This window comes from Schistocerca gregaria, chromosome 9 (genome assembly GCF_023897955.1).
Source record: "Schistocerca gregaria isolate iqSchGreg1 chromosome 9, iqSchGreg1.2, whole genome shotgun sequence".
NCBI classification, from domain to species: Eukaryota; Metazoa; Arthropoda; class Insecta; order Orthoptera; family Acrididae; genus Schistocerca; species Schistocerca gregaria.
Genome location: NC_064928.1, coordinates 85,812,377 through 85,837,728, shown reverse-complemented (window position 1 = coordinate 85,837,728; position 25,352 = coordinate 85,812,377).

Genomic DNA, 25,352 nt, shown 5'->3' with positions numbered 1-25,352 from the left:
CACGAGCGCTGACTTCCCCGTGCTTAGACGAACCCCCTACATTTCTTCCTGAACTGTCTCAGCAGCATTACGCCTTGTGCTCGGTCGGCCACTACGGGGTTTAAACAACCCGTGGCCTCGAAATCATTCTCGCCACAGCTCCATTTGTCAACGGACCTTTACCCGTTCGAATCCCCTTCCTATGGCGATAGGATCGTAACGCTGAACTAGCACATTCCCCATTCTGATAATACAGCTTCACTAAAAGCGCCTTTTCAGGTAACGTCAACATGCTGCGACTGCTGGCGCATCTGATTCTCTCTCTCATTACAGCTCCTTTTATACACGATTGTCATGCGCAGTCACTGGCGCTTTGCTGTCCAGCGCCATCTGTCGCACATAATGTTAACTTTTTTGGTTCTAATAAAACCCCATGTCATTCCAAGCTTGTGTGTCAATTTTTACCTCTCTATCTACATTATTCCGTGGTTTATTAAGTTTCGAATTTATACAGAGTTTTTGATCACCTGGTATTATAGAACAGCCACATGGTGCACACCTCTGTTCCTGTTGTGTAGCCGATGTGAGCAGAGAATGTTGCATTTGTAACGGAGAAGGTGCAGAGCTGTGTAGGCGGTAGGCGACTGAGATGTGCGCCAGTTCGGAATAGAGGGGTGGAGTCGGCTGGCGCTGACATCGAGAATGTAATCCCGTGTGAGCTGTCTTCAGCCTCACTCCATTCTCAATTGGCACCTCCTTTTCATATCCTTTGACTCTTACAACTACAATCTGGTTTCTGAATAAGTTCTTGGTAACCTTTACTACTTCGTATTTTATACATGGTATAGCCTCAGAATTCCGAAGACTATTCCAGCGAAAATTGCGAAAAAACTTTTTCTAAATCTCCAAAGGCTATAAACGTAGGTTCCCCTTTCTTCAGTTTTCCTCTAAAATAAATGTGTCTTGCGGCCAGCGTTACCTCTCGTGTTCCTACATTTCTCCATAAACCAGTTTGATCTTCCTATTGGTTAGCTTCTACCAATTTTTCCACTTTTCTGCGGACAACTAGTTTCAGTATTTAGCAATCTTGAGCTACTAAAGTAATGATTTGTTAGTTTCCACACCAGTCAGCACCGACCATTTTTGGATTGGGGTCGTATTCTAATTTAAATCTGACACCATATGGCCTATCTCGAATATCCTACTTACCAGGTAGAACAGTGTTGCAGTACTTTTGTTTCGACTTTGATCTTCCAGAGCTTTGTCAAATTTTTCTCGCTGTTTAAAGCTCATATTTATCTACTTCCTCTTCCGTTTCCACAATATCGTCTTCACGTTCATTTCCTTACTAGAGCACTTTATTTATTCCACCTTTCTTCCTTCCTTTCTTTGCTTAGTATTTCCTTATCAGCTCATCTCTTGATTTCAGCAAGCGAATGAAGCACCCAGAAGACATGGTTGGGTGTCTATTTAACTTCATAGACAAACTTTCGAAATTACAGTAGTTACAATTGTCAACAACAGATGGCGCTGCTGTCTGGGAAACTCTATAGTACGATATTTTCCACATATCCACCATGCGTAGAAATAATATGCCGTAGTCTCTGAATGAAATTACCCGAAACCTTCGACAACGTGTCTGGCGGAATGGCTTCGCATGCAGATGAGATGTACTGCTTCAACTGTTCAATTGTTTCTGGATTCTGGCGGTACACCTGGTCTTTCAAGTGTCCCCACAGAAAGAAGTCACAGGGGTTCATGTCTGGCGAATAGGGAGGCCAATCCACGCCGCTTCCTGTATGTTTCGGATAGCCCAAAGCAATCACACGATCATCGAAATATTCATTCAGGAAATTAAAGATGTCGGCCGTGCGATGTGGCCGGGCACCATCTTGCATAAACCACGAGGTGTTCGCAGTGTCGTCTAAGGCAGTTTGTACCGCCACAAATTCACGAAGAATGTCCAGATAGCTTGATGCAGTAATCATTTCGGATCTGAAAAAGGGCCAATGATTCCTTTGGAAGAAATGGCGGCCCAGACCAGTACTTTTTGAGGACGCAGGGACGATGGGACATGGGGCTTTTCGGTTCCCCATATGCGCCAGTTCTGTTTATTGACGAAGACGTCCAGGTAAAAATAAGCTTCGTCAGTAAACCAAATGCTGCCCACATGCATATCGCCGTCATCAATCCTGTGCACTATATCGTTAGCGAATGTCTTTCGTGCAGCAATGGTAGCGGCGCTGAGGGGTTGCTGCGTTTGAATTTTGTATGGATAGAGGTGTAAACTATGACGCATGAGACGATACGTGGACGTTGGCGTCATTTGGACCGCAGCTGCAACACGGCGAACGGAAACCCGAGGCCACTGTTGGATCACCTGCTGCACTAGCTGCGCGTTGCCCTCTGTGGTTGCCGTACGCGGTCGCCCTACCTTTCCAGCACGTTCATCCGTCACGTTCCCAGTCCGTTGAAATTTTTCAAACAGATCCTTTATTGTATCGCTTTTCGGTCCTTTGGTTACATTAAACCTCCGTTGAAAACTTCGTCTTGTTGCAACAACACTGTGTTGTAGGCGGTGGAATTCCAACACCAGAAAAATCCTCTGTTCTAAGGAATAAACCATGTTGTCCACAGCACACTTGCACGTTGTGAATAGCACACGCTTACAGCAGAAAGACGACGTACAGAATGGCGCACCCACAGACTGCGTTGTCTTCTATATCTTTCACATCACTTGCAGCGCCATCTGTTGTTGAAAATTGTAACTACTGTAATTTCGAAAGTTTGTCCGCATGAAAATGTACTGTTGTCCCAAGCATATTGCAACAAACGGTGTATTTCTATCGCTGCTCCTTTAGTTTTTATTGCCGTTTCAAATATACCGGTCATTTTTGAAACACCCTATGAGAGAGAGAGAGAGAGAGAGAGAGAGAGAGAGAGAGAGAGAGAGAGAGAGAGATTCAATCAGGGGGTATGCAGAGTTATAGTAACCCGCTCCAGGAGTGAATTACTGTTTTTCGTGTTTAGTGTTGCTACCGGTTCTGGTGGGGTACATATACTGAAGAGCCGAAGTAACTGGTATACCTGCCTAATATCGTGTAGGGCCCTGCGAGCACGCAGAAGTGCCGCAACACGACGTGGTATGGGCTCGTCTAATGTGTGTAGTAGTGCTGGAGGAAGTGACACTATGAATCTTGCAGATCTGTCCATAAATCCATAGGAGTACGAAGGGGTAGAGATCTGTTCGGAACAGCTCGGTGCAAGGCATCCCAGTTATTCTGAATAATGTTCATGTCTGGGAAGCTTAGAAGCCAGTGGAAGAGTTTAAACTCTGAAGAGTGTTCCTGGAGCCACTCTGTAGAAATTCTGGACCTGTGAGGTGTCGCATCGTCCTGCTGGAATTGCTCAAGTCCGACGGAACGCACAATGGACATGAATGGATGCAGTCGATCAGACACGATACGTAAGTACGCGTCACCTGTGAGAGTCGCACCTAGATGTATGAGGAGTCGAACGGCACACGCCTCACACCATTACAGAGCCTCCACCAGCTTGAACAGTCCCCTGCTGACAGGCGGGATCCATGCATTCATGAGGTTGAGTACACGTCGATCCGCTCGATACTATTTGAAACGAGACTCGTCCAACCAGGAAAACGTTTCCAGTCATCAGCTGTCCAATGTCGGTGTTGACGGGCCCAGGCGAGGTGTAAAGCTTTGTGTCGTTCAGTCATCAAGGGTACACGAGGGGTCTTAGGCACCGAGAACCCATATCGATGATGTTTCGTTGCATGGTTCGCACGCTGACACTTGTTGATGCCCCAGGATTGAAATCTGCAGCAATTTGCCGAAGGGATGCACTTCTGCCTCCTTGAACGATTCTCTTCAGTTGTGGTTGGTCCTGTTCTTGCAGGAACTTTTTCACTTTGTGATAGATGGCGCTATAATAGTCACAAACATATGCCTCACAATTTTAGACGAACAGTTGGTAACAGGTAGGTTTCTTAAATTAAAATACAGAACGTTGATACGTTTGAACATTTTATTTCGGTTGTTCCAATGCGATACATGTACGTTTGTGAACTTATAATTTCTGTGAACGCATGCTGTTACAGCGTGATTACCTGTAAATACCACATTAATGCAATAAATGCTCAAAATGATGTCCGTCAACCTCAATGCATTTCGCAATACGTGTAACGACATTTCTCTCAACAGCGAGTAGTTCGCCTTTCGTAATGTTCGCACATGCATTGACAAGGCGCTGACGCATGTTGTCAGGCGTTGTTGGTGGATCACTATAGCAAATATCCTTCAACTTTCCGCACAGAAAAAAATCCGGGGACGTCAGATCCGGTGAACGTGCGGGCCATGGTATTGGTGCTTCGACGACCAATCCACCTGTCATGAAATATGCTATTCAATACCGCTTCAACCGCACGCGATCTATGTGCGGGACATCCATCATGTTGGAAGTACATCGCCATTCTGTGCAGTGAAACATCTTGTAGTATGATCGGTAGAACATTACGTAGGAAATCAGCATACATTGAACCATTTAGATTGCCATCGATTAAATGGAGCTAATTACTCTTCCTCCCATAATGCCGCACCATACATTAACCCGGCAAGGTCGCTGATGTTCCACTTCTCGCAGCCATCGTGGATTTTCCGTTGCTCAATACTTCATATTATGCAGGTTTACGTTACCGCTATTAGTGAATGACGCTTCGTCGCTAAATAGAAGGCGTACATAAAATCTGTCATCGTCCCGTAATTTCTCTTGCTTCCAGTGGCAGAAGTGTACATGAAGTTCAAAGTCGCCGCCATGCAATTCCTGGTGCATAGAAATATGGTACGGGTGCAAACGATGTTGATGTAGGATTCTCAACACCGACCTTTTTGAGATTCCCGATTCTTGCGCCATTTGTTTGCTACTGATGTGCGGATTAGCCGCGACTGCAGCTAAAACACCAACTTGGGCATCATCATTTGTTGCAAGTCGTGGTTGACGTTTCTCATGTGGCTGAACACTTTCTGTTTCTTTAAATAACGTAACTATCTGGCGAACGGTCCGGACACTTGGATGATGTCGTCCAGGATACCGAGCAGCATACATAGCACACGCCCGTTGGGCATTTTGATCACAATAGCCATATATCAAAAGGATATCGACCTTTCCCGCAATTGGTAAACGGTCCATTTTAACACAGCCTTCTATGATGAAGCAAATATTGTCCGCACTGGCGGAATGTTACGTGATGCCACGTACTTATAGGTTTGTGACTATTACAGCGCCATCTATCACAAAGTGAAAAAAGTGGTCCAACTAATACATTAATATTTCTTTACGTACTACACGAACATGTAATAAAAATGGGGTTCCTATTTAAAAGAACGCAGTTGATATCTGTTTGACCTATGGCAGCGCCATCTAGCGGGCGAACCATTGCGCCATCTGGTTTCCCCCTTCAAGCTAGACAGGTTTTTTCGTTTGATTCTTATTTCGTGAGTTATTTGGCCCCGTCACTATCAATGGACCACCCTGTGTAGGCTGTAAGTAGGCTGTTTAGGTTTTTATGTTGGTAACACCACGTAGCGCACTGTATGAAATTCACTGGCTGTTCTGTGTGCAGTCTGTAGTTGGTGTAGTTGGTTGGACTTATTGTTGGAACATTCGCTTGTGTAGTGGGCAGTTGGATGTGAGCAGCGCAAAGCGTTGGGTAGTTGGAGATAAACCACCAGCCGTGGCGGAACATTAAAGAGGAAACTGTTTGAGTACGTTGGGTTTTACTCAGCTGTTTGAAATTCAAATAACGTAGAAGTTTACCAGTAGAATCATTCATAATTTTCCAAAGGGGACGTTTCAAGGCATTGCCGATAGCATCCCCATATTTTGCCTATTTACTTATATCTGTATTTGATTACAGATACCTATACTAGTTTTGGTGCTTCAGTGTAAGACGTGTAAACAGAGTCAGATGTTAAGAGACAACTCTGAAAGATATAGAGATGCAGCATACTCGTGTGAGGCGGCGTTATGAGCACTTGGCAGAGTTTGAATGCGGCCTCACGGTTAGGCGCGCAGTCCGGAACCGTGCGACTGCTACGGTCGCAGGTTCGAATCCTGCCTCGGGCATGGATGTGTGTGACGTCCTTAGGTTAGTAAGGACTGATGACCACAGCAGTTGAGTCCCATAGTGGTCAGAACCATTTTCGGCCTCACGGCGTGTCTCCGATTGGCCGGCTCGTCGAATCTTGCAAAATGCAGATTTGTTTGGTGAAATGTGAGAGTGGCCAGATGGTGAAGTGCATCAGGACCTGAGAGCAGCCATACTCGTAGGCAAGGATCCTGGCCGACGACGTCCACAAGGGAGGATGCAGTAGTGTGCACTAGACACATCGTAACCCCTTCACCTCCGCTCCTGCCATCCGAGAACAGATAATGAACTTCATGCAATAATCTGTGTCATACCCCACCACAGGTCGGAGACTATTAGCAGTCAGAGTAGGATGGTTCAAATGGCTCTGAGCACTATGGGACTTAACATCTGAGGTCATCAGTCCCCTAGAACTTAGAACTACTTAAGCCTAACTAACCTAAGGACATCACACACATCCATGCCCGAGGCAGGATTCGAACCTGCGACCGTAGCGGTCACGCGGTTCCAGAATGAAGCGCCTAGAACCGCACGGCCTCACCGACCAGCAGTCGGACTAGGAGATTACCATCCCACGCATAGGCTGACGTTAACACAACACAGGCGACAGCGTTTGGAGTCGTGACATGACCAGGTAGCAAGGACTGCTGATGAGTGGTGTGGCAGTGTGTTCGTTGACGAACCGTTGTTTTGCGCTGCCTGGCCATCATCGGCGATTATGACGTCGATCTGCCGCCAGGGGCCATTTACAAGAGCCTGAAAACTATTTTTGCGATTAGCCGGAAAGCGATGGAGAACATACGGACTATAATTTCCAGTCTGAAAGGCCACTTTCTCCTTGTGCTAACTGGAAGAAAATGATCCTACTTCCTGTTTACTCAGCTGGATCAGGAACAACGGCTATAAGTAAAAGTTTTGAGTTCTAAGTGATTAATATATTTAGTAAAATTTCACAGGAACAAACATAATAACATTCCTGATAATAATAATAATAATAATAATAATAATAATGTCCCCGTCAGAAACAACACTATTAGCATTGATGAAATCTTCTCGGGTTATCAGCTTAGTGGTGGCGTCGTCTTGTCGCAACGTTTCGATGAGTTTCGTACCCATCATCTTCAGAAGATGATGGGTACGAAACTCATCGAAACGTTGCGACAAGACGACGCCACCACTCGGCTGATAACCCGAGAAGATTTCATCAATGGAATACGCCGAGAAAGACTGCAATCGCATATAACACTATTAGCAGTTCAGAGGCGACCTCTAGGGTAAGTTCCAAACGAAAGAGTCAATCGTCGTGACTTCTCATCATCCAAATTAACTGCCCACCACAAAAGTGGGAAATAATCCTACCCCTTGCCACACGGCATAGTTTCTTTCGTGAAATCTAAGCGATATGGGTGCAGCGGACTGCAAACGAAAGATCTGCTACTAACTGCTGTAGGAACGGGTAGCAGCATCTAAATGGCCCCTATCTCGGACACGTATTAATTAAGATCTCTGTTGTTTAATAGTTTACAATATTCTTAATTTTTATATGAATGGAGTTAAATGGGTCTTAGTTACTAAAAAATTTTCAGAGCGACTGTATTTAAAATCTGTCAGCTAGAATCTTTCAAACGGAACCGACAGTAGAACATGCCCTCTGAAATATCTCTTTAAGTGTCCTTATATTGATAGTTATTTACATTAAAGTCTTGAAACTTGGTGAAGCTGTATTATTTAATGAATTTAATCAAGTACTGTAATTAGAACTTTCTATCATAAATGCAAGTGATACTTAATCTATTACGAATAAGGACTTCTCATTCCGAGTTTAGTTTTAATAAATAACTTGAAAAGTAATAGAGGCAGCTTAGTGGTGTCACGTAGTTAGGCGTAATGTTTTTATATCAAACTAAGACTACATACAAATTTTCATATTTCTGAATCCAATATTTAGCGCCTTCAATTTCTCGCAAAAGCGCCGACTTTGATTAAAGTATTGTACCGATTAACTCGACACTTGTAACTCTTGATTGTGACATACATATTGACATTCTGAACAATTTTTAACTTTCTAGTTCCATCATTTAGCGCTACTTATTGTAACATCCACGAGATAAATTTTAGCTAAAGTGCGACGAGAGGAAATTACGCCTCTAACAGTTATAAACGTTATCTATCCGACATATGGAAAAACAGTGAAAACGATGAAAAATATTAATTATTTATATAATATTTTATGATGTAATTGGACATATCGATGTGTATCATAGAAAGACAACGATAATTGTAAAATCCTTTTATGATCTGCGTTTGTCTTGCTTTGTTTTTATCTTTTTTTGGTTGGCTTTTGTAGGTTCAGGACGCAAGACGCATATCAAAGTGAGGTCTGTTAAGAAATTGTAATTATTTGTTAATTATTACTTGAGAATAGAGTTCATTATTGTTATAAATATAAGTGAATAATTATTTGTAACTTTAATTCCTCTCTCAGTAAGCATTATCTGTGTTAATTATTTCTTTCCGCCGCAAGGAGCGCAGCCATTGATGATAGCGATTTGTATCGCGTTTTTTTGTCTGTGTTTTCCTTAGAAAAAAAATCAAATGTTTGCTTGATGAAATCTAAATAGTGCAGAATACGACAGTAAAGTTTAATAAGCATTTCAAATATTTATCCTATTTGCTCTAACAATAGAAAGTCTCTATCAATTGTCTGCCGCCATCTTAACAATTATCTCAGCGGCAAATTCAAATTACGCTACTCTGCAGACATAAATGCCGAAGGTAATACAAATGTGTAAAAATAAATGTGCACCGGTGGTCCCGAGCTCATTTTAATGAAAATAATTCGAATCAGATTGGTTCTTTAAAAACAGTGCTCACAGCAAGATCCATATAACAAACTTTTTTAGCTGATGTATGGAGCCGAAATTAATTAAGCACGAGTAGCGAAGAATATTGTTTCAGGTAACATACGTCAGTGTTGTGCGCGGCTGATATTCGGTGGTTTTGATGATCGTTTTGCTGAAGATAACTGTTTCCAACATAATCAATAGTTGTATAGGATCTGTTGTATGAACTGTGATTTAGTGACACTTACACAACTTACAGACAACACTTGAACACAATGTTAACTTGGAGTTCTTTAGTAACTTGACCAAATCTTTAGCCGGGAGAAAAATTATCTAGTAATTACTCAATGTAATGAAATAAGATTATCATTTTCATTTACAAATTAATAAAATATCAAAACAATGAAAAACACAGCGAACGGCACACCATTTTTTTAGAAGAACGTATTTAGCAAATTCTTTTGATCATTCAGAGATTTCACAATATTGGCATTAATACACTGAAGCATGCGTTAACGAAGTTTGGAAAAGTTATTTTAATTTTTAATTTCATTCTTAGATTGTGGCGCAATACTTTGTAAGCCACGACGTGGCGATAGTCGTTGTGAAGTGGGGTTAAGTCCCTGCACACACGTTCTCCTCAGTGTGTCTCACAACGATACAGCGCTTGTTTCGCCACACTGGGCAGATATCCCATAATTTCCATGCTTGTCCACTGTCTAACAGATGTTGAGGTATTTCCGTGGCCGGAAAGATTTCAGATCTGTCTCCAATAGAACAAGTGTGAGATCATCACGATTATCAAGTTTCCTAGTACTAGGATCCAGGATATAAAGCACCAGTCACAACATTTGTGGGCCTTCTTGCTTCAGGAGGAATTACAACGATCTTATGACACCTTTTCCATACAAAATCAGTTCATGCATCCAGGCAGAAGAGGTACCCTGTCACACTGACTGCTAATTTGTCTCATACAGCCAAGTAAGTTATAACTTGGATTCGAGTTTGTAAAGACTGAAATAAAATAATATTCCTTCTGAAACTATAACATTTGATTTCGTTTCCACCTCCCCTTCTGGATGTTTTGCTTTTTTATTAATGAAGCAGTACCTATACAAAAAATCTTTATCCTGCAACACAAAACTGACGTAGTATTAAACAGTCGTCAGACCAGATATGCTCTATGCAATAAATACTCTTGCACTGGCTACCATGGAATAACTCGAATTATTATATAAAATTGAAAGAAGAATACTAAGAAAAATGCTAGGACCCAAAAGCATCAGTAAATCAGATTACAGATTACGATTTACACTGAAGGCCCAAAAAAATTGGTACTTCTGACTAATATTGTGGTGTCACCGCCAGACACCACACTTGCTAGGTGGTAGCCTTTAAATCGGCCGCGCTCCGTTAGTATACGTCGGACCCGCGTGTCGCCACTATCAGTGATTGCAGACCGAGCGCCACCACACGGCAGGTCTGGTCTAGAGAGACTCCCTAGCACTCGCCCCAGCTGTACAGCCGATTTTGCTAGCGATGGTTCACTGCCTACTTACGTTCTCATTTGCCGAGACGATAGTTTAGCATAGCCTTCAGCTACGTCATTGTCTACGACCTAGCAAGGCGCCATTATCAGTTACTATTGATATTGTGAACTATGTACCGTCAAGACCGACGTTCATCATTAATGGATTAAAGTTAAGTATTCCACCAGCTACGACCGTTTTTTCTAAATTCTAATTTCCTTGTCCTGTTCCAGACCTGACGCCAGCCTGCGTGAGCTGAAACGCGCGCATTTCGGCCTCCTCTACTAACACGGTGTTGGCTCTCCTGCCAGCTACAACAAATATAGCGAGGGAACCCGCAAGCACGCAGAAGTGCCGCAACACGACGTGGCATGGGCTGGACTAATGTCTGAAAAACTGATTCTGGAGGGAACTGACAGCATCAATCCTGCAGGGCTGTCCATAAATCCGTAAGAGGACGAAAGGGTGCAGACCTCTTCTGAAAAGAACGTTACAAGGAACCTCAGTTATGCCCAGATGTATATGTTCATGTGTGGTGAGTTTAGTGGCCAGCGGAAGTGTTTAATCTCAGAAGAGTGTTCGTGGAGCCACTCTGTAGCAATGCTGAACATGTGGGGTGTCGCATTGTCCTGCTGGAGTTGCCCAAGTCAGTCACAATTGACACTGAACGGATGCAGGTGGCCAGACAGAATGCTTACGTACGTGTCACCTGTCAGAGTCGTTTCTAAATGTATAAAGCGTCCCATATCACTCCAACTGCACACGCCCCACACCATGAGACAGCCTCCACCAGCTTTGACACTCCCATGGATTCATGAGGTTGTCTCCATACCCGTACACCTCCATCCGCTCGACACGATTTTGAACGAGACTCGTTCTACAAGGCAACATCTCCCCAGTCATCAACAGTCCAATGCCGGTGTTGAGGAGCCCAGGTGAGGCGTTAAGTTGTGTCGTGCAGTCATCAAGAGTACACGAGTGGGTCTTCGCCTTCAAAAGTCCATATGGATGTTGTATCGTTGAATGGTTCGCACGCAGACACTGGTCGAAGGGCCCAGCATTGAAATCGGCAGCAGTTTTCGGAAGGGTTGAGCTTTTGTCACGTTGAACGATTCTCTTCAGCCGTCGTCGGTACCGTTCTCGCAGGATCTTTTTCCGGCCATGGCGATGTCGAAGATGTGATGTTTTACCGGATTCCTTATATTCACGGTACACTCGTGAAATGGTCGTACGGGAAAATCTCCATCGCTACCTCGGAGATACTGTGTTTCATCGCTCATGTGCCGACTATAACACCACGTTCAAAGTGACTTAAATCTTGATAACCTGCCACTGTAGAAGCAGTAACCTTTCTGACAACTGCGCCAGACCCTTGTAGCCTTATAGAGACGTTGCCGACCGAAACGCCGTACTCTGTCCGTTTACATATCTCGGTGTTTGAATGTGCATGCCTATAACAGTTTCTCTGGTTCTTCGGTGTATTAGACAATTATATTTGAAATTTGAAAAGTTAACAGTAGCAATGGGAAAAACGAGATCAAAATTCAGTGGACACAGGATGAATAATGGCAGGATAATTAAAAAAATCTACGACTTACTAAAAAATCACAAATTCACACATACGTCCTTGGTAGAAGCAGGAAGAAATCTAGAAAATATGGGAGTCGACAAAGACACAATAACAATCAGCTCACGGTTTAAAGAAAGAAAAAAAAAAAAAAAAAAGAATTGGGTGAAAGTGGGCACAAGAAAATGAATAACGTTCTCGAAGATTGAAAGGCGTGTCGGCCCAAAGGAAACTACTTTTGAAAACAATAAAGCAGAAACAATGTTTCTTTATAGTAATGTCTAGAAAGGTTATGCGAAATAAAAAAAAGACGTTATTTTAGGCCTGAAAGCGGTAGTGGTGCAGTAAGACACGTTAAGCTGAGGCAGGATTTCACATGCCACTTATTAGTGTTAGTGAATCCTTCAGCTGTATTCAAAGTATTGCTTTATCTGCTATAGATTTCGGCGCTACAATGCGCTATCCTCAAGCCCCACTTCGATAAACCACGTATCATTCGGTTTATCAAAGAAGGGACTGCAGACTGTAAATTGTAGCTCCGGAATCGATAGCAGATAAAGCCATATCTTTGAATACATTTAAAAGATTTATTCATACTAAATATATGTATCTCAACTGGCGTCCCCCATTCTATCTGAAGACGACCCACCTACAAGTTATTTCTCTTCCGTTCCACATTCTAACAGCGCGTGGGAAAAGGAACAGCCGGCTACTGTGGCCGGGCGGTTCTAGGCCCTTCAGTCTGGAACCGCGCTGCTACGGTCGCAGGTTCGAATCCTGCCTAGGACATGGATGTGTGTCAAGTCCTTAGGTTAGTTCGACTGAAGTAGTTATAAGTCTAGGGAACTTATGACCTCAGATGTTAAGTCCCATAGTGCTTAGAGCCATCTGAATCATTTTTATTTTTTAAGGAACACCTAAATGTTTCCTTCTATCACTGACTTTCATTACAATGATCATTTCTCGATGTATAGGTGTATGTCAGTAACATATTTTCTAATTCGGATGAGAACGTTGGAGACTGAAATTTCGTGAAAAGATTTCGCCGTAACGAAAAACTCCAGTATCATATCCGTGCCACACAAATCCCCTATTTGGCGCTAATACAATACCAGCTGTCCCTCTTTGAATTTGTTCGATGTCCTCCGCCAATGCATCCTGGTAAAGATACCTTATTGCTAAGAAGTGCTCTAGCAGAGGACGAACAAAGGTAGTGTAGGCAGTCTTTGATTTGGCTTCCCCACAATATGGTATTATCGATCTTTCCAATTTATATTGTTCGTAATTTTAATTCCTAGGTATTTAACACTGTTGAAGGCCCTTAGATATGTGTGATTTATCATATAGCCGAAATGGAATGTATTCGTTTTAATACTCTCGTGGATGACCTCACAATTTTCGCATCCTGTGCAAATCTTCTATAAATTATTTTGTAAACGGTTTTGATCTTCTGACACTTTTATAGACGGTAAATGACGTCATCATCTGCAAACTTTCAGGAAACATTCCTCCCACACAAAGAAAGAAAATATATTATGTGGACATGTGTCCGGAAACGCTTACTTTCCATGTTAGAGCTCATTTCATTATTTCTCTTCAAATCACATTAATCACAGAATGGAAACACACAGCAACAGAACGTAGAAATGTGACTTCAAACACTTTGTTACAGGAAATGTTCAAAATATCCTCCGTTAGCGAGGATACATGCATCCACCCTCCGTCACATGGAATCCCTGATGTGCTGGTGCAGCCCTGGAGAATGTAGTATTGTATCACAGCCGTCCACAACACGAGCACGAAGAGTCTCTACATTTGGTAGCGGGGTTGCGTAGACAAGAGCTGTCAAATGCCCCCATAAATGAAAGTCAAGAGGGTTGAGGTCAGGAGAGCGTGGAGGCCATGGAATTGGTCCGCCTCTACCAATCCATCGGTCACCGAATCTGTTGTTGAGAAGCGTACGATCACTTCGACTGAAGTGTGGAGGAGCTCCATCGTGCATGAACCACATGTTGTGTCATAGTTGTAAATGCACATGTTCTAGCAACACAGGTAGAGTATCCCGTATGAAATCATGATAACGTGCTCCATTGACGTAGGTGGAAGAACATAGGGCCCAATCAAGACATCACCAAAAATGCCTGCCCAAACGTTCACAGAAAATCTGTGTCGATGACGTGATAGCACAATTGCGTGCGGATTCTCGTCAGCCCACACATGTTGATTGTGAGAATTTACAATTTGATCATCAGAATCGAGGAAGTACAGTACATACTGACGAAACTAAAATGAGCTCTAACATGAATATTATGCATTTCCGGACACATGTCCACATAACATCTTTTCTTTATTTGTGTGTGGGGAATGTTTCCTGAAAGTTTGGCCGTACTTTTTTTGTAATACCCTGTAGATAAGGAACAGCCCTTCCTTGGGGAACACCAGATGTCACTTTTTTCTTCACTCGATGATTTTTTCATCAATTACTACGTAGGAACTGCGATCTTTCTGACAGGAAACCACGAATCGGGTCGCACAGGTAAAGCGATATATCGTATATACGTAATTTAATTAGAATTCGCTTGCGAGGAACGGGTCAAAAGCCTTCTGGAAGCACTCGTTACTCCGTGTGAATAAAGAGCTACTTGTGTGTCACAAGAACGACATTTTCTGAATTCGTGTTGGCTGTTTGTCAGTAAATTGTTTTCTTTGAGGTTATTCAATATATTTAAACACATTTTTGTTGTGTTATGGCTTCAGTCCGACGACTGTTTTGATGCAGCTCTCTATGTTACCCTATCAGGTGCAGGCCTCTTCATCTCCGATTAAGTACCGCATCTTACATCCCTCTGAATCTGCTTGCTGCATTCACCTCCTGGTTTCCTTCTGCAATTTTTAGCCCCAACACTTTCCTCCAGTACTAAATTGGTGATCGCTTGAGGTCTTAAATGTGTCCTATCAACCGATCCCTTCTTCTAGTCAAATTGTTCGGCAAATTTCTTTTCTCCCAAGTTCTGTTTAGTACCTCCTTATTAGTTATGTGAACTACCCAAAAAATCTTCAGCAGTCTTCTGTAGCACTACATCTCAGAAGCTTCTATTCTCTTCTTGGTTCGCTGTTTATCCTCCATTTTTCACTTTCATATATGGCTACGCTGCATACAAATACTTTCAGCAAAGAATTCCTAAAACTGAAATCTACATTTGGTGTTAGCAAATTTCATATCTTCAGAAAAGATTTTTTCCATCGCCAGTCTACATTTTATATCTTCTCTACTTCGACCGTCATCGCTTATTTTGCTGCCCAAATAACAAAACTCATATACTACTTTAAGTGTCCCATTTCTTAATCTAATTCCCTCAACATTGTCTGATTTAATTCGACTACATTCCATTATCTTCATTTTGCTTTTATTGATGTTCAGCTTATATGCTCCTTTCAAGACTCTATCCACTCTGTCTTCTGCGGGAAAGTGCTCTACCATCTGAGCTACCGAAGCACGACTCACGCCCCCTCCTCACAGCTTTACTTCTGCCAGTATCTCGTCTCCTACCTTCCAAACTTTAAAGAAGCTCGCCTGCGAACCAGGCAGAAATAGCACTCCTGAAAGAAAGGATGTTGCGGAGACATGGCTTAGCCACAACCTGGGGGATGTTTCCAGAATGAGATTTTCACTCTGCAGCGGAGTGTGCGCTGATATGAAACTTCCTGGTAGATTAAAACTGTGTGCTGGACCGAGACTCGAACTCGGGACCTTTGCCTTTCGCTCTTGCCCGCGAAGGGCAAAGGTCCCGAGTTCGAGTCTCGGTCCGGCACACAGTTTTAATCTGCCAGGAAGTTTCAACGCAACACCCAGTCCCCGAGTGGAGAAAGTCTCCAGCACAGCCGGGAATCGAACCCGGGCCCGGTGCATAGCTGGCAAGCACGTTACCATCCAGCTAAGCAGGCGGACTATAGTAAAAAAAACGGCACAAGAGTGGGTGGCATCAATATTTCTTTTGAGTCATCAGTCAGCCGACTGGTCTGATGTGGCCTGCCACGAATTCCTCTCCTGTGCCAAACTTTCCATCTCGGAGAAGCACTCGCAACCTACGTCCTCAGTTATTCGCTCGATTACTCGAATCTCTTTCTTCCTGCACAGTTTTTCTCTCTAAAGCTCCCTTTAGCACCATGGAAGTCATTCCCTGATGTCTTAACAAATGCCCAATCATCCTGTCCTTTCTCCTGGTCAGTGTTTTCCACATATTCCTCTCCTCTCCAACGTTCTTATTCCTTTCCTGATCAGCCCACACTCCATGTTTCACACTCATACAAAGTTGTACTCCAGACTTACAATCTCAGAAATTTGATACTAGTAGACTTCTCTCGGCCAGAAACGCCCTTTTTCCCAGTGATAGTCCGCTTTTGATGTCCTCCTTGTTCCGTCTGTCATTAGCTATTTCGCTGACAAGGTAGCAGAATTCCCTAACTTCATCTACTTCGTGACTCCATTCCTGCTGTTACGTTTCTCACTAGTATCATTTCCGCTACTTCTCAATACTTTCGTCTTTCTTCGATTTACTCTCAATCCGTGTTCAGTACTCATTAGATTTTGCATTCCATTCAGCACATCCTGTAATTCTTCTTCGTTTCCACTCAAGATACCAACGTCATCAGCGAATCGTATCATTGATGATCTTTTACCTTGAATTTCAATTCCACTCCTGAACCCTTCTTTCGTTTCCATCATTCCTTCTTCGAAGTACAGATTGAACAGTAGGGGAGAAAAACCACATCTCTATCTTACACCCATTTTAATCCGAGCGATTCGTTCTTGATTGACCACTCTTATTATTCGCTATTGGATCTTGTACATATTGTGAATCACCCCTCTCTCCCTATAGTTTACTCCTATTTTTCTCAGAAGTGTGAACACATCACACGATTTTATATTGTATAAAGCTTATTCCAGGTCTCCAAATACTATGAGCGTGTCTTGATTTTTCTTTAGTCCTGCTTTCATTACCAACCGCAACGTCAGAATTCCCTCTCTGTGGCCTTTACCTTGTCTAAAGCCAAACTGATTGTCGTCTAGCACATCCTCAATTTTCTTTTCCATTCTTCTGTATATTACTCCTGTCAGCAACTTGGATGCATAACCTGTTAAGCTGACTGTGCGATAATTACCGCATTTGTCAGCTCTTCCAGTCTTCGGAATTATGTGAATGATATTTTTTCCGAACATCAGATGGTATGTCGCAAGACTCATACTTTCTACACACCAATGTGAATAGTCATTTGTTGCCACGTCCCCCAATGATTTCAGAAGTTTTGATGAAGTGTTATCTAACCCTTCTGCCTTATTTCACCTTAAGTCCTCCAGAGACCTCTTAAATTCTGATTCCAATACTGGATCGCTCGTTATTGTTGCTGTGGTCTTCAATCTTGAGACTGCTTTGATGCAGCTCTCCATGCTACTCTATCCTGTGCAACCTTCTTCATCTCCAAGTAAATACTGCAGCCTACATCCTTCTGAGTCTGCTTAGTGTGTTCTTCTCTTGGTCTCACTCTACGGCTTTTAACCTCCACGCTGCCCTCTAATGCTAAATTGGACATCCCTTGATGCCTCAGAATATGTCCTACCAGCCGATCCCTTCTTCTAGTCAAATTGTGCCATACATTCCTCTTCTCCCCAATTCTGTTCAGTACCTCCTCATTAGTTACCTGATCTACCCATCAAACTTTCAGCATTCTTCTGAAGCACCACATTTCAAAAACTTCTCCTCTTGTCTAAACTATTTATCGTCCATGTTTCACTTCCATACATCGCTACGCTCCATACAAATACTTTCAGAAGAGATTTCCTGAGACTTAAATCTATACTCGATGTTAACAAATTTCTGTTCTTCAGAAACTCTTTCCTTCCTATTGCCACTCTACATTTTATACCGTCTCTACTTCGACCATCAGTTATTTTGCTTCCGAAATAGCAGAACACATTTACTACTTTAAGTGCATTTCCTTATCTAATTTTGTCAGCATAACCAGATTTAATTTGATTACATTCCATTATCCTCGTTTTGCTTTTGTTGAAGTTCAGCCTATAGCCTCCTTTCAAAACACTTTCCATTCCGTTCAGCTGCTCTTCCAAGTCATTTGCTGTCAGTGACAGAATTGCAATGTCATCGGCAAACCTCAAAGGTTTTATTTCTTCCCCATGGAATTTAATTCCTATTCCGAATTTTTCTTTTGTTTCCTTTACTGTTTGCTTAAAATACAGATTGAATAACATCGGGGATTGGCTGCAACCCAACCACTGCTACCCTTTAATGCCCCTTGTCTTTTATAACTGCCATCTGGTCTCTGTACAAACTGTAAATAACCGTTCGCTCCTTGAATTTGACCCCTGACATCTTCAGAATTTGAAAGAGAGTATACCAGTCAACATTATCAAAAGCTTTCTCTAAGTCTACAAATGCTGGAAATTTAGGTTTCCCTTTACTTCATCTATCTTCGAAGAGAAGTCGTAGGGTCAGTATTGCCTCATGTGTTCAGAACATTTCTACGGAATCCAAACTGATCTTCCCCGAGATCGGTTTCTACCAGTTTTTCCATTGGCCTGTAAAGAATTGGTGTTAGTATTTTGCATCGGTGACGTATTAAACTTATAGTTCGGTAATTTTGACACCTGTAAACAACTGCTGTTTTAGGATTGGAAATTTTATATTCTTGTTGAAGTCTTAGGGTATATCACCTGTCTGATACATCTCACTCACGAGATGGTAGAGTGTTGTCAGGGCTGGCTCTCCCAAGGCTATCAGTAGTTCTAATGTAACCTTGTTTCGACTTTCAGTGCTCTGTCAAATTCTTCACGCAGTACCATTCCTCCCGTTTCATCTACGGCCTCTTCCATTTCCATAATATTGACCTCAAGTACATCGCCCTTGTATAGACCCTCTATATACTCCTTCCACCTTTTTTGCTTTCCCTTCTGTGCGTGTAACTGGTTTGCCAACTGAGCTCTTGATATTCATGCAAGTGGTTCTCCAAAAGTCTCTTTAATTTTCCTGTAGCCAGTATCTATCTTAAATGGTTCAAATGGCTCTGAGCACTAAGGGACACAACTGCTGTGGTCATTAGTCCCCTAGAACTTAGAAGTACTTAAACCTAACTAACCTAAGGACAACACACACACCCATGCCCGAGGCAGGATTCGAACCTGCGACCGTAGCAGTCACGCGGTTCCGGACTGCGCGCCTAGAACCGCGAGACCACCGCGGCCGGCTTATCTATCTTACCCCTAGTGTTATATGCCTCTATATTCTTATACTTGAGCTCTAGCCATCTCTGCTTAGCCATTTTGCACAACTTGTCGATCTCCTTTTTGGGACGTCTGCACCTCTTTGCCTCCTTCATTTACTGCATTTTTATATTTTCTTCTTTCATTAATTAAATTCAATATCTCTTCTGTTACCAAAGGATTTCTGCTAGCCCTCATCTTTTTACCTACTTGATCCTCTGCTGCCTTCACTATTTCATCTCTCAAAGCAACCCATTATTTTTCCACTGTATTTCTTTTCTCTGTTCTTGTCAATCGTTCCCTAATGTTCTGTCTGAAACTGTCTACAACCACTGGTTCTTTCAGTTTATCCATGTCCGTTCTCCTTAAATTCCCACCTTTTTGCAGTTTCTTCTTTTTTAATCTACAGTTCATGACGAATAGACTGTGGTCAGAATCCATATCTGCCCCTGGAAATGTCTTACATTTTAAAACCAAACCTGATTCCAAAATTTCTGTCTTGCCATTAGATAATCTATCTGAAGCCTTCCAGTGGTTCCAGGCCGCTTCCACATGTACAGCCTGCTTTCATGATTCTTCAACAAAGTGTTAGCTGTATTAAGTTATTTTCTGTGCAAAATTCTACCAGGTGACTTTCTCTTTCATTCCTTACCCCCATTCCTGGATCGCCAATCTCTTCTAAATCGACTACTGTTGCTAGTTCTACCACACCAGATAAATCTTTCCCCGGATAGAGGCCTTCGATGTATACCTTCTAGCTATTCCTTCTCTCCTCTGCAATTAACAGTGGAATTCCCTTCGTATTCTTAATGTTTCCACTCTTGCTGTTAATTTCACCGAAGAATATTTTGACTTTCCTATATGTTGAGTTAGGCCTTACGACAATCACTTCTTTTTTGATTTCTTCAACATTCTCATGCAGCCATTTCGTCTTAGCTTCCCTGCGCTTCCTATTTATTTCATTCTTCAGCGACTTTTATTCCTGAATCCCTGAATTTCCCTGATCATTTTTGTACTTCCGTCTTTCATGGATCAACTGACGTATTTGTTCTGTTACCCACTGTCTCTTCACAGTTACGTCATTTGTACCTGTATTATTCCTTCCAACTTCTGTGATGGTCATCTTTAGAGATGTCAATACCTCTTCAACTGTACTGCCTACTGAGGTATTCCTTAATGTTATGTCTATAACCTTAGAGAACTTCAGGCGTATAACGCCATTCCTTAGTACTGCCGTATCCCACATTTTTACGTATTGGTTCTTCCTAATTAATGTCATAAACTTCAGCATACTCTTCATCACGACTACATTGTGATCTGCGTCTATATGTGCTTCTTGGTACGGCTTACAGTCCAGTATCTGATTTAGAGCTCTGTCTGACCATGATGTAATTTAACTGAAATCTTCCACTATCACCCGGCCTTTTCCACGCATGCGTCCTCCTCTTGTGATTCTTGAACAGTTGAAATTTAGCTTGCTTCTGATGGCCTCCCTGCTCCGTCTGTCATCGGTTGTTTTAATGCCTTGGTAGCAGAATTCCTTAACTTTATGTACTTCGTGACCACAAGTGCTGACGTCAAGTTTCTCGCTGTTCTCATTTCTGCTACTTCTCATTACTTTCGTCTTTCTTCGATTTACTGAAATTTATTGCAGTACTCAGTTTTTCTTCTCTCTCATTCCAATATTCCCTCGTATTCCTTTCTTCCACTCCTTCCCCTACAGCAGCATAAGTATTAGATTTTCATCTCTCTTCATGTACTGAATTACTCTTTCAACATCATGATTTACTACTTCTAGCTCTTCAGCTTGCGACGTCAGTATGTGCACCTGAATTGTCGTTGTTGATGTTGGTTTGCTGCCGATTCTGATAAGAACAACCCTATCACTGAACTGTTCACAGTTACACACTCTCTGTCCATCCTTCCTATTCATAACGAATCCTCGTCCCGTTATACCTTTTCCTGCTGCTGTTGATATTACCCTAAACTCATCTGACCAGAAATCCTTGTCTTCTTTCCATTTCATTTCGCTGACCCCTACTATATCTAGATTGAGTCTTAGCATTTCTCTTTCGAGATTTTCTAGCTTCTCTACCACGTTCAAGCTTCTGACATGCCACACCCCGACTAGTAGAACATTTTCATTTCGTTGGTTATTCACTCTTTTTCTCACGGTCACCTCTCCCTTGGCAGCCTCCTCCCGGAGATCCAAAAGGGGGACTATTCCGGAACGTTTTACCAATAGAGATATCATAATGACACTTTTTCAGTTACAGGCCACATGCCCTGTGGATACACGTTATGAGCTCATGGTCGTGCGGTAGCGTTCTCGCTTCCCACGCCCGGGTTCCCGGGTTCGATTCCCGGCGGGGTCAGGGATTTTCTCTGCCTCGTGATGACTGGGTGTTGTGTGATGTCCTTAGGTTAGTTAGCTTTAAGTAGTTCTAAGTTCTAGGGGACTGATGACCATAGATGTTGAGTCCCGTAGTGCTCAGAGGCATTTGAACCATTTTCGATACACATTATGTGTTTCTTTTTTTTTAATGCAGTGCTTACCATTGCATTCTGCATCGTCATGCCGTTCACCATCGCTGATTCTTCCGTCTGTAGGAGCAGTTTCCCATCCCAAGGACCAGAGAGTGCCCTCAACCTCTGTCCGCCCCTGCACCCTCTTTGACAAGGCCGACGGCGGAATGAGGGTAACTTTTTATTTCGGAGGTCTCGATAATCGTTAATCAAAATGTAAGCGGTGGAGGTTTTCGAACCGAAGGCATTTATGTTACTAAACAAAGAAGGTACCCCTAGACCAAGTGTGCTACCACCAATCCGTACTACAACACTAACTGACAAACGAAACTCTATGCACAAAAATTGTGTAATAGAATTTTCACTAAATGAACCATTCACGAAGGCTACCGTTAGTCGTAAGAAGATATTTTTTTGCAAACATTAAGGATCTGAAGCCATGAAAAAATCGTCTACAGGCTAGCTGCTGCTGGTCGTTTAGTAAATTCCCATTTTTGCGCTCTGGATGTTTACAGATGCCTAATTCTTCCCAAGGATTCAACCTACTCCCTTTGACTTCTGTGTGAAGAATCCCATTATCGTTGATTTGCTTTTGTTGATCTTCATATTATGTCCTCCTTTCAAGACATTGTCCCTTCAACTGTCGTTCCAACTCCTTTGCTGCCCCTGAGAGAATTACAACGTCGTCCGCAAAGCTTATTTATTTCTTCTCGCTGTGCTTTAATTCCTACTGCCAATATTTTTTGTTTTCCTTTAGGGTTCCTCAAGGTACAGATTGAATAACACTTACGATAGGCTACAACCTTGCCTCACTCTTTTCTCAGCCACTGCTTCCCTTTCATGTCTCTCAACTCTTATAACAGCTATCTGATGACTGTACAGGTTGTAAATAGCTTTTCGTTCCGCCTATTTTACCACTGATACCTTTAGAATTTCACAGAGAGTATTCCTGTAAACACTGTCATAAGCATTCTCAAAGTCAGCAAATTCTATGGACTTAGGTTAGCCTTTCCTTAACGTAACTTCTAAGACAGGACGTTGGGGCAGTACTGCCTCACGCGTTCCTGCATTTCTTCGGAATCCAAACTGATTTTCCGAGAGGCAGGCTTGTGCCAGTTTTTCCATTCTTCTGTACAGAATTCGTGTTAGTATTTTGCAACCAGCCTTCCTGAATTGTCGACACCTGTTTTCTTTGGAATTGGAATTATTACGTTCTTCTTGAAGCCTGAGGGTGTAGCACATCTTGCACACCGGGTGGAAGAGTTTTGTCATGGCTGGCGCTCCCAAGGCTGTCAGTAGCTTTGACGAGATGTAATTTATTCCCGGAGCCTTGTTTCGACTTAGGGCTTTCAATGCTCTGTCAATTTCTTCTCGCAGTATTGTATCTCCCATCTCATATTCATTTACATCTTCTTCCATTTCTATGACACTGCCTTCAGATTCATCTCGATTGTATAGGCCCTCTATATGCTCCTTCCACCCTTCATCGTTCCCTTCTTTACATCGGCACAGTACATGTTTCAAAATCCTACTGCAAGTCGACGTCAGTGATATGGGACTGTATTGTGGTTGTTGTCTTCAGTCCTGAGACTGGTTTGATGCAGCTCTCCATGCTACTCTATCCTGTGCAAGATGCTTCATCTCCCAGTACCTACTGCAACCTTTTTTTTTTGTCATCAGTCTACTGACTGGTTTGATGCGGCCCGCCACGAATTCCTTTCCTGTGCTAACCTCTTCATCTCAGAGTAGCACTTGCAACCTACGTCCTCAATTATTTGCTTGACATATTCCAATCTCTGTCTTCCTCTACAGTTTTTGCCCTCTACAGCTCCCTCTAGTACCATGGAAGTCATTCCCTCATGTCTTAGCAGATGTCCTATCAAAATGTCCCTTCTCCTTATCAGTGTTTTCCACATATTCCTTTCCTCTCCGATCCTGCGTAGAACCTCCTCATTCCGTACCTTATCAGTCCACCTAATTTTCAACATTCGTCTATAGCATCACATCTCAAACGCTTCGATTCTCTTCTGTTCCGGTTTTCCCACAGGCTATGTTTCACTACCATACAATGCTGTACTCCAGACGTACATCCTCAGAGATTTCTTCCTCAAATTAAGGCCGGTATTTGATATTAGTAGACTTCTCTTCGCCACAAATGCCTTTTTTTGCCATAGCGAGTCTGCTTTTGATGTCCTCCTTGCTCCGTCCGTCATTGGTTATTTTACTGCCTAGGTAGCAAAATTCCTTAACTTCATTGACTTCGTGACCATCAATCCTGATGTTAAGTTTCTCGCTGTTCTCATTTCTACTACTTCTCATTGCCTTCGTCTTTCTCCGATTTACTCTCAAACCATACTGTGTACTCATTAGGCTGTTCATTCGGTTCAACAGATCATTTAATTCTTCTTCACTTTCACTCAGGATAGCAATGTCATGAGCGAATCGTATCATTGATATCCTTTCACCTTGTATTTTAATTCCACTCCTAAACTTTTATTTTATTTCCATCATTGCTTCCTCGATGTACAGATTGAAGAGTAGGGGCGAAAGGCTACAGCCTTGTCTTACACCCTTCTTAATACGAGCACTTCGTTCTTGATCGTCCACTCTTATTATTCCCTCTTGGTTGTTGTACAAATTGTATATGACCCTTCTCTCCCTATAGCTTACCCCTACTTTTTTCAGTATCTCGAACAGCTTGCACCATTTTATTTTGTCGAACGCTTTTTCCAGGTCGACAAATCCTATGAACGTGTCTTGATTTTTCTTTAGCCTTGCTTCCATTATTAGCCGTAACGTCAGAATTGCCTCTCCCGTGCCTTTACTTTTCCTAAAGTCAAACTGATCGTCACCTAGCGCATTCTCAATTTTCTTTTCCATTCTTCTGTATATTATTCTCGTAAGCAGCTTCGATGGATGAGCTGTTAAGCTGATTGTGCGATAATTCTCGCACTTGTCAGCTCTTGCCGTCTTCGGAATTGTGTGGATGATGCTTTTCCGAAAGTCAGATGGTATGTCGCCAGACTCATATATTCTACACACCAACGTGAATAGTCGTTTTGTTGCCACTTCCCCTAATTATTTTAGAAATTCTGATGGAATGTTATCTATCCCTTCTGCCTTATTTGACCGTAAGTCCTCCAAAGCTCTTTTAAATTCCGATTCTAATATTGGATCCCCTATCTCTTCTAAATCAACTCTTGTTTCCTCTTCTATCACATCAGACAAATCTTCACCCTCATAGAGGCTTTCAATGTATTCTTTCCACCTATCTGCTTTCACCTCTGCATTTAACAGTGGAATTCCCGTTGCACTCTTAATGTTACCACCATTGCTTTTAATGTCACCAAAGGTTGTTTCGACTTTCCTGTATGCTGAATCTGTCCTTCCGACAATCATATCTTTTTCGATGTCTTCACATTTTTCCTGCAGCCATTTCGTCTTAGCTTCCCTTCACTTCCTATTTATT